At 48.0% G+C, this 10,761-nt stretch overlaps 1 protein-coding gene across 2 annotated transcripts in view; it reads right to left on the bottom strand.

Moving 5' to 3' along the window:
- ZBTB1 (zinc finger and BTB domain containing 1) overlaps nt 1-4,374 on the bottom strand; it is a 7,567-nt gene extending 3,193 nt beyond the window's left edge. The window contains exon 1 of one of the 2 annotated variants that reach the window (XM_018556668.1): nt 4,067-4,374. The gene's annotated coding sequence lies outside the window, so the exon portion shown is untranslated. Of the gene's footprint in view, nt 1-4,062 lie in introns of both variants that reach the window. The other variant, XM_018556676.1, reaches the window with a different exon arrangement.
- Between the last annotated feature and the right edge of the window lie 6,387 nt (nt 4,375-10,761).

The raw sequence follows: 10,761 nt of genomic DNA, 5'->3' as shown, positions 1-10,761 counted from the left end.
TAATCCGGCTTACCCATTTATATTGCACTATATATATACAGGCAGTCCCCGGGTTACGAACAAGATAGGGACTGCAGGCCTGTTCTTACATTTAATTTGTATGCAAGTTGGAACAGGTAAATTTTTTCTTGTTTTGGATAGCATAGGGAAGGGTTAACTCCCTGTAAAGTCCGTTTTGCTGTCTGTGCCCCTGTTCAGAAGATTTCACCTCACATTCTGTCCCTGTGACAATTGGATTTTGAACATTTTGAGTTGTCGTGGAAACAAGGATTGGTGATAAAGTGAATTTCCCTTCCTAGAGGTAGATTTCCTTTCACTTGCTGTTGTCTCAAGGACAGGAAGTGAGATTAAATCTTTCTAATGAGGAAACAGACAGCAAAACCTCACAGTGACCCGGAAGAAGAAGCGGGCACCCCTCGTCTGCACGTCTAACAAGAGCCAACTTCCTGCAATGTACGCACAGCACTACGAACCAGACCCAAAAAGGCGGGCACTCCTCATCAGCAAGAGCGCGGTAGCAGTACAACAACCCCTGCTGTACAGTAATAGCCTCCGTTTGTAAGTAGGAGTCGGATGTAAGTAACTCAGGGACTGCCTGTACATAAATATTCACAGCTAGATTAGAGCTAAGGCTCATGACTGCCTGCATTGCCATCGAGGGAGGATATGGGGCCTTCGGTGACTCACTTGACTTTTGCATGCCATAGTCACTCCAAAAGCAGAGCAGCCCCACACGTCTGATACAAATGGGCTGATTTATAAATCATCTACCCAGCATATAGCTTTGTAAATGCTGTTCGCACTGTACTGCTGCCACTAGATGGCGCTGAGAAGTATAAGAAATTCATATGCTCCTTAGTGCCGTTTAGTGGGCGTAGTGCCGTAATAAACGACATTTGGAAGATTTATAAATTGGCCGCAAGGTGCGAACACATTGGGAGCGCAGCTAATATCTTGAGGTAGCCCCTGCCTCTATGCAACAGTGTAAAACATGTGCATCCTGGCAACTTGCCGGTTTGCACTGCACTTGGCTTGTGTCACTTTAAATACCATTCTTGGCTCTATAATACATCTGACTGCCGTGGTGTGTTCTATTCAGGTGTGTTTAGGGAAGTTAGATTCCACAGAATGAGCACTTGGGCTCCCAGTGCCGACTGCGTCCATGGCAAGTGTGCCCAAATGCAAACACAAAACAAAGGCCATGCAAATGCAGTCAAATCAGCACCTTGGAAATGGATTTGCATTGGAGTTTTATGGAGCAGTCACTGTGCTGAAGAATGTTTGCATACTAATACTAATTGTAAACAGGTTAATCGTTCATCTGCTGATCCTACTCCTTTGTAAGAAGAATTTGGGGACATTTTGGGTGGTACATAACCCCTCTAGGTTTATATATTTCTAAGGAAGTCCAGCAGTTCAGTGCAATCTATGTAGTAGAGTTCCCTCTTCTGCTGATCGCACACCAAACGACACAATCCTTCCATAGAATGATCATTTTCAATAGGGATGCACCGATACCAATACTAGTATCGGTATCGATGTTGAGTATTTGGGCGAGTACTCGTACTCGCCCAAATGCTCCGATATCTAGCCCAATATTTCCGGTATCAGGAGGCCGGGCAGCGCGTCATCACACGTAATGACGTGCTGCCCGGCTTCCTGATTGGCCGGGAAGCCGGGCTCCATGCTCCCTTATCACTTCTGACGAGGGAGCATGGAGCCAGCTTCCTGACCAATCAGGAAGCCGGGCAGCGTGTAATGACGTGCGACCCGGCTTCCTGATTAGTCGGGAAGCTGGCCAAATCAGGAGGCCCGGGCACTGTGTAATGATGCGCTGCCCGGCTTCCTGATTAGTCGGGAAGCTGGACCAATCATGAGGCCGGGCGCTGTGTAATGACGCGCTCCCGGCTTCTTGATTGGCCGGTAAGCCGGCTTCATGCTCCCTCGCCACCTCATGAGCCAATCAGGAAGCCGGGCGCCGTGTCATTACACAGCACCCGGCTTCCTGATTGGCCAGAAAGCCATCCCCATGCTTCTCGTGACGAGAAGCATGGGGGCAGCTTCCCGGCTAATCAGGAAGCCAGGTGGCGAGTCATTACACACCGCCTGGCTTCCTGAATGGGACTTCGGGTTTTCGGTATCGGCGAGTACCGAAAAAATATATAGGTACTCGATACCAAAATATCGGTATTGGTGCATCCCTAATTTTTAAAGATTTGTATTTTTCTTGCATACGATCGTTTCCATCAAAAAAGGAACGGCTGATCCTAGCAGGAAATCTCCCAGAATGGGACAGGTGATGCCTTTCCTTGTTGTGTTGGACAAATTATTTACAATGAAAGATGAATTTTAGACAATGCGATCTATGATTGTTTATTGAATCGCTGGAATCACAGGCAATACAGAGAAGTGTCACTCTCTCTGCTCACGGGCTCGTTCACACCGGCAGCGGCCATTGACGTTTTTCCGCCAGGGCATGCGTAAAACAATTGTTTGCTAAGCGCCCCATTCACGCCACAAGGCAAGTGTGATGTGTGGATATGCTGCATTCTTCCGCTGTGCACTCAATGGCACCTGACATCGCCGCAGCACACAACACGCCACCTTGCGGAGACCTTTAAATGCACACTGGCAATAAAGTTTAAAAAAACAATCCTGTGCACGCACTGCCGCCACCCAACTATTTGCACGGTTACCTGTGGCTTGGGACAGATGATGCAATCTGTCTGCGTCCAGGTTCGGATATCTGTCCTTAACCGCAAGTATGAGAGCAACCGCGGGTCCCGTCAGCCTGTATCTGCTTTGTACAGCCCGAGCGGCTGCAGCTGTCTGCATACGTCTCAGTCACAGGAATTAGCAGATTCTCTCCACATTTTGGCCCTAAGGGCTCATTCGGACATGCGTGTACGCCTGTACAGCATACAGTCCCGTAAAATGACGCAATCACGGAAGGGACAGGTGGTGCTTGTAATCACGCACAGCAGCCTGTTCTTCCCTATGGGAGGACGCAGCTGGATTACATTACATGCGCTCGCACGCACATCCGAACCTGCCGATGCACTCACTTGCATGCAGACAGTCTTGCACCCAAGTGCGGGCATGCGGACCCACACTGATGTGCGGGTTTGGGTGTGCGTGTGACCGCATCTTCTGATGCGTGCAATTACACACAGCACCTGTCCCTCCCGGGATCGGGTCATTTTAAGGGCGTGCATGTAGTATGGGCATGCACACCGGCCTGAATGAAACCTAACAGCCCTTATGAATGAAGCAAAAAAGTGTTTCTAATTATTGTGCCCCTTTTGGAGAATGCTCCCCTCACTTCCTGTCCTGGTGAGGTTGTCAGTGAGACAGGAAATTGCCCTAGTTTTTCCCCCAGCGGGGACACAGTGAATAAAAACCCTGATAGGTGTTCCAGCCCTTGGCAAAACAAAGCTTTAAATGTTAAATCCAATGATATGGAGTTTATTCTCTGTTAAGGTACGTGATATTTAGGGGAGAATAAAGAGTTAATAGTTTATTCCATAATGCAGAGACCTATAAATGGTTCCGTTCAAGCTGCCCATAGACATAAGGTCAGGGGTGGGCAGCTGTGCTGTAACTACAAATCCCAACATACTTCTGCCTCTGGTAATCATGCCTGTAACTGTCAATCTTGCAATGTCTCATGGGACTTGTAGTGCCACAACAGCTGGAGGGCCGAAGTTGCCCACCCCTGCATTAGGGATTTCAGTGGTAGATTCCCCCCTTCTAGATGCCCCAGTCATGGTATTTTCCTCCCACCCCGTAGCCATGGTGACCTCCCCTTTGGCCAGTGCTGCTGTGCTGTTTACACATTGGAGACGGAAGAGCGTGAACTGTTCGTTCCCTCCGCCTGAGCTGTCACCCCGTGACGTCACATCCCGCAGCCCACCAATCACAGCGCTTATATGAGTTGCAAGTTGTGCGACCTCGGCCTGTCAATCAAAACCCAGAACTCGCCCCGGATCCATCAGAACTCCCTGCAGACCGGGACACCCTGTCACCTCTTAGAAGCTGTCAGGGCATGCACATAAGGGCAACATACCTTGCTGGTGGGTCAGGGTTGCATGCAAATATGGCTGTTTTAGGGGCCAGCGGAGGCGAAGTAAGCGAGGGTGACCGGTGTCCGCTGTGGCAGCGGATCGCAGCACGAACGGTGGCGGAAGGGTGCGGCCCGGAGCAGGCCCTGCCCTGCTGCAGTGCCCCGAGTCCAGCCTGACAGCCCCCGATCAATGGAGCAGGACAGACTCCCTCCCCACCCCGGGAGAATCGAGGGGAAGAGGAGGCTTCACCGAGCTTCTTCCGTCTCTGCCTGCGCTGACACAGGGCACCACCTGCTGGACACTCAACGCAACTGCAGAAAGTCTAACAGACCAAACTTTTGTTGTTGTTTTGGACAGTGTAGAAGGGTTAAAGAAGAACTCTACAAAGCCAAAAAATGAAGCATTGCAGTGGGACTACCCCCGCACTGCAAGGGTTAACTGCTTGTCTAAAATAAAGAAAATATGCTCACCTGATCCTCAGTCCCATCTGGTGTTCTAAGAACCCCCTGACGCCATCACTTCTAATACAGGTCTATTAGATGTAAAGATGCCGGGGGAGCAGAGGAGGAGAGAGGTAAGCGGTCACTGCCGCAGGAACGAGGATCAGGTAAGTATATCGTCTTAATTTTCGCCCGTAGATTAAAACGCGCAGTTATTCCTCGCGCAGTGCGGGCGTAGGTGCCATACGTTATTTTACTGTAATTTGATAAAATCTTTATTTAAAAATGTATTGAATCAAAAGAAAAATCCAAAACAGGGCAGGAAGGGAACGTTTTCCAATGGGGGGCACTTCTGGTGACAATGGGCTAAGCAGGGATTGCCTTCACTGTAAACAAAGTATCACAGGCCGGCCGTGTCCTTCACTTCCTGTTGTGTCTACAGATGCCACAGCGGGGTGGTTTAACCATTTCCTATGAAAAAATATTTTGGCTTCAGACACACTTTAATATTTCTGTTTTTTTCTTCTGTCTGTAACTCCAGTTGGGAGATTTTTTCCTCACTTCCTGTCCCTGTGACACATTTACAAGATATGGAGGGAAGTGGATGCAGAGGTCACCGGGAAGAGAAAGCACAGTTAGCAATAAAAACATCTGTACCTCCTTTGCTAAAAATGTGTCCCGGCTATAGAGATTCTCCATCACTTAGGGGAAGCCGGCTCCATGGTGGTTGGCTGGAAAGCCGTCTTTGCAGCCATGCCTACATCCAATTCCCCATAGACAGACATGGGGTCCGGTCATTTCATTTCTTCCTTCAGTGCAAGATGGAAGGAAAAAAACTGAATAGACACAGATGTCACAGTGGTGCACGGTTCCCCTCCAGCCCACGTGAAAGGGGTCTTACACTTCTTGCTGGAGTACACCGATGATAGCAAGTTGCTCACTCTGAAGCTTGTCCATTGAGAAAACTTTTCGTTTTTTGAATTGGATGCAAGGGGTTCTGTGATTGGAGGAGGGGAGATTGTGACACTCATTCACGTCTTCTCCATTCATTGAACACCTTGCATCCATTGAAAAGAATGAAAGAGGTTTTCTCAATGTACAAGCTGCAAAGTGATAGGCCTGCTATTCTCCAGCCGGAAGTCTAAAGCTGGCCATACACCTATAGATTATCTGCAGACTTTCTATGGTCAGATGGAATAAGTGCAACAGATGCCTCCATCTACGCTAAACTGTGTGGCTGGAGGAATCTCCCGCTGGGCCAAGCTTCAGTATCTTGCTATCTGGCTATCAAAACACCTGAACAATTTGAGGGGCAGACTAGCAAAATACTGAAGCTTGGCCCAGACCACTTCAGAACTCAATACTAAGGTCTGAAACCATTTGAAGTGCTCCATAACCCTTTACTGAAGGACAGAGCATTGCCTACCTATAACAGGAAGTGTCTCAACAAGGACTTACATGGCAGGATCACCCGGCACTATTTTAATGAAAGTTGAAGATATAAATATCTTGAAAATGACTTTTGATGATAAGATGTTTAAACTTATAGGAGACTTTCTTGATTAGGTGTTTACTAGAATACTTTAATGACCTGGGGCGGTATTGCTCAGCTTTAGGTAGAGCATTGTGATCTCAGGCTGGGTTTCCATGTATTCCCAGGAGGAGTCCAGCAGGGGGCACAATAAACACATGACTGCAGACGATGATCGTCTCATGAAAATCTCCCCAATCTGGTGGTACTATCAATGTGCCTGTACGGAGTACATAGACAGGTCTGGACTCCTGTGTAATAAAACACAATCGATTTCCTTCGCTGAATTGATGACCAGACGTGTCAGTTTATAGAATAGCTGTGCAATTATTCCTATCAAAATGCAGCTCAGCTTCCAGCAACGATGTCTTACCAGCAACAAACAAAAGATTTCAGAAAGAGTACATTATAGATAAAGTTTTATGGCGCTTCAAATGTGCATGGGGACCGGAAGATATTACGGGAAAGTAGGCTTCATCAGCTTTAAAGAAGTCCTGGAATGTAAACATGTAACCCGGCTCAACTAAAGCAGATATACTCACCCGATCCTCGTCAGCACTCACCCGATCCTCGTCAGCGCTCACCTCTCTCTCCTGCTCCGGCTTTGGAATGTCCCTCAGCGTCCTCATTCCTAATGCTGGTCAATGGACCTTTAGACCAGGAGAGAAGAGGCTGCGAGACCGGTCTAGCAGCTCAGTGGGACTGAGGATCTGCTTTATTTGAGTCCCTAAGACAAACTATTTCTTAACCCTTGCAGTGGGGGCTAAGGTTGGGTTCACACCTGGGCGTTCCTAATAGGCGCGTTTTTGCCTTTGCGTTTGACGCTCGTTTTTTTAACAGCGGTATGATTTTTCTAATGCAACTTAAAAGGTGAAACTAATATATGAGATAGACTCATTACATGCAAAGCAAGATAGTTCAAGCCGTGATTTGTCATAATTGTGATGATTATGGCTTACAGCTCATGAAAACCCCAAGAACCCCAAATCCACAACCTCAAAAAAGTAGATTATTACATGCAATCAATAAAACAAGGATTGTACATAGAACAATATCGGACCTCTGAAAAGTACAAGTATGCATATGTACTCAGTACTTGGTTTGGGCCCCTTTTGCAGCACTTACTGCAATTACTTTAGCACGATATTCTAATTATTCGAGTTTCACCTGTATATATCCCTCTAAGCACAGTAATTATATATAGTGCAGAAATATTTTCTAATGAATACAGTCAATTACTGGTTTGTTTTCTGATGCTAAATACAAGGTTTCTTTTTTTTTTTTAAATAATAAGATTTTATTATGGTTTTTCAATACAAAAATACAGAAGTACAAAAAGTACAAAGTGCAATCACGTCCGGTTATCAACACAGTATCTTGGGATGCATTTACATTCCATCACTGTACATATACACTGAGTGGCCAGATTATTATGACCACCTGACGTTTGTAGGTAAATTAGCTATAATTTCACGCTGAAGTTGCTAGAGGGCCAGACCATTATAAATAGGGAAGCAGGTTGTTTACCACGACAGTAGAAGTGATTTTTTTCTGAAGATACGGGTAAACAACGCGATTTAACAGCCTTTGAACGTGGGATGATTGTTGGCGCTCGGAGCCATGGAGCGAGTATCAGCAAAACAGCAGAATTCGTTAAATGTTCAAGAGCAGCTTTTTTTAAAGTGTTTAAAGACTGGACTGTCAGCCGAAAATCTGGGTCTGAACGTGCGAATTGTGGCCGTCAGCGACTAGTCAATGTTAGGGCAGAACGGAGAGTGGCAAGACTGGTACAAGACAACAGAAGGGCAACAGTGCAGTGTCAGATTCCTCGCATCACCTTTCAACATATCGTGGAGTCACGAGGCGGCCCAACGAAGTACTGATGGGGTGGTCATAATAATCTGGCCACTCAGTGTATATAGCAGATAGGTATACATGTGCTCCTTCTGTCTAGTAGTCACGTTGGAAGCAGTGTTAGAAACCAGGGCATCATCACAGTGTGAGGAGCAGGAGCTGCAGTTTGGGCAATGTGCATTCCCTACAGAAGGCATAGTATGAGGTGATATGACCGTGTTGTATCCCGTCGGACCAGACAACATAAGAGGGGGGGAGAATATACACGCAACACAAGACCAGGGTAAAAGAGACATAGAGGGGTGAACATTAACGGAGAAACAATAGGGAAGGGGAGACTCCATTGGATACCACAACTCAGGTAAGGCCACGGTGAGATGGAGTAGTTATATTAGCGACAGTGCATCAGTCGTCCCCACCACCACCACCAGGAGAGACCCTAGTTCATTATAAGGCCAGGAAAGCTGCTGTACCCATATACAAAATCCATGGGGTCCATAAGACTGCACATTGGGCCTGACGCTCATGTAGTGAGGCCGTCAGTTCTTCAAAGCGCATAATCAGACACAATTCTGCAATCCATTCCTGCACGGTCGGGGTGACCACTGTGTTCCAATGGCGAGGGACAACATTGCGTGCCGCAGCCAGAAAGAAGCAGAGTAGGTCCTTCCTGACAGAAGCAAGGGAGCCAGGAAGAATAGAGAGAAGGGCTATGGTAGGTGATGCTGTTAGGTCAGTTCCCATTACCTGGTTGCAGATGTCGAAGACCCGGGTCCAGAAAGGAACCAATAGCGGGCAGCTCCACCAGATGTGTTGGAGGGTGCCCTCTGCGTTCAGACACCTCCAGCTGGAGGAGGACCTATCTGGGAATATTTTATGTAGGAGAGTATGGCTTCTATACCAGCGGGTTAGGATTTTATAGCCTTTTTCCTGAGCCGAACAGGCCACTGAGAGTTTATGGGTGATCATGCACAAGGTTCGGATTTCCTCTTCAGTAAGTGTGATATCTAAATCCGTCTCCCATCTTGCCATGAACTGAAGGCGGCCCTGGAACCTTGTCGTAAGTAATTGGCGGTATAGCAAGGAGATGACATGAGTGGGTGGGTCGCCCGGGCTACAAACCAGGTAAGCGGGCGTTGTAGGGTTGACCGGTCCCTCATTGTAGCGTAGAACGCTCGAAGCTGGAAATAGAGCAGCCATCAGAACCGGGCATCACTATGAACAAAACAGTAACGGTAAGCATTTTTAACTTTTAAACTTCCCGCCGGTTACGCCCCCCTGCGACGCGGGCGCTCGAAATGGGAAACCCGGATGCCGGCAGCGGCCGGAGGACACAGCGGGGATCGCGGACAAGGTAAGACGTACGCTGTATTCCCGAGTGTGGCTCGGGGTTAACGCTTTGGTACAGAAAGTTAACCCTGAGCCACACTCGGGAAGACCAATAGATACGCGCTGAAATCTGCCCCTACGCGCGAAAAAGAAGCTCAAGTACTTTTTCGCACGTAGGGCGTTTTTCAGCGCGACAAAACGGCCTGAAAAAGGCCCAGGTGGGAACCATGCTCATAGGGATTAATAGTTTTTCACTTCTTGAGCGTTTTTCAGTGCTTCGATAGAGTTACAATAGAGTAACAATTATCCCCTGCTAACATAAATGGGTTAAAGGAGAAGTATGAGGAGTGCTTTTCACTCACCTCATAGTTCTAGCCGACCTGTGACAATGAGACTGTCACAGGTCGGCCCAGTAGATCGGGAAGTGAGCGAACACATACCGGCGTTCGCTCACTTCTCGATCAGCAGAGAGCCGTGACAGGGGAGGGACTGGATTCCCCGCTCCGATCCTCCAGCGATGACTGGCGGAACGGACGGGGAGGGGGTGGGTACAGCTGGCTCTGCCTCTAGATAGGCAGGGCCAGCTGTCATTCACCCAGCTGGGCGTATCCAGACATTGTTGGGATCCATTTCAGCTGCGGCGTCTCAGTATACCGCGAGCTGTAGCTCGTGGTATACTGAGCTTAGGATGACCGGAGGACGCTAGTTTGTGTCCTCCCATTACCCTAAGGAGAACTATGGGGAAAAGCCCTAACCCCATAGTTCTCCTTTAAATCATGATCCATAGTACATAATATATACATAACATGTAGTTGTACTATGGATCATTTAACCCATTCATGTTAGCAGGTCAGAATTGTAAATCTATTGCTGCAGTGTATTGGTAATATGTACTGTATATGTACAACATATAGAATACACTGCAGCAGTAGATTTACAATTCTGACCTGCTAACATGAATGGGTTAAATGATCCATAGTACAACTACATGTTATGTATATATTATGTACTATGGATCATTTAACCTGCACATCAATGAGCGTTGCGTCACTGTATGACCTTCTCCCACAATATAGCACACAGCCCCTTTGCAGCCGTCACATGGGGGTGGGTCCTTCAAACCAGTGTGCTGTCACATGGGAGTGGGTCCTTCAGGCCAATGTGCTGTCACATGGGGGCGAGTCCTACAGGCTAGTGCGCTGTCACATGGGGGTGGGTCCTTCAAACCAGTGTGCTGTCACATGGGAGTGGGTCCTTCAGGCCAATGTGCTGTCCCATGGGGGCGAGTCCTACAGGCTAGTGCGCTGTCACATGGGGGTGGGTCCTTCAAACCAGTGTGCTGTCACATGGGAGTGGGTCCTTCAGTCAGTGTGCTGTCACATGGGGGTGGGTCCTTCAGGCCAATGTGCTGTCACATGGGGTGGGTCCTTCAGGCCAATGTGCTGTCACATGGGGTGGGTCCTTCAGTCAGTGTGCTGTCACATGGGGGTGGGTCCTTCAGTGTGCTGTCACACGGGAGTTGGTCCTTCAGGCCAGTGTGCTG

Source organism: Nanorana parkeri, unplaced genomic scaffold, assembly GCF_000935625.1.
Source record: "Nanorana parkeri isolate BGI_ZX_2015 unplaced genomic scaffold, ASM93562v1 scaffold12, whole genome shotgun sequence".
Taxonomy (NCBI): Eukaryota; Metazoa; Chordata; class Amphibia; order Anura; family Dicroglossidae; genus Nanorana; species Nanorana parkeri.
Note: the sequence above shows the minus strand (reverse complement) of the source record. Positions and strands in the feature narration are given on the sequence as shown.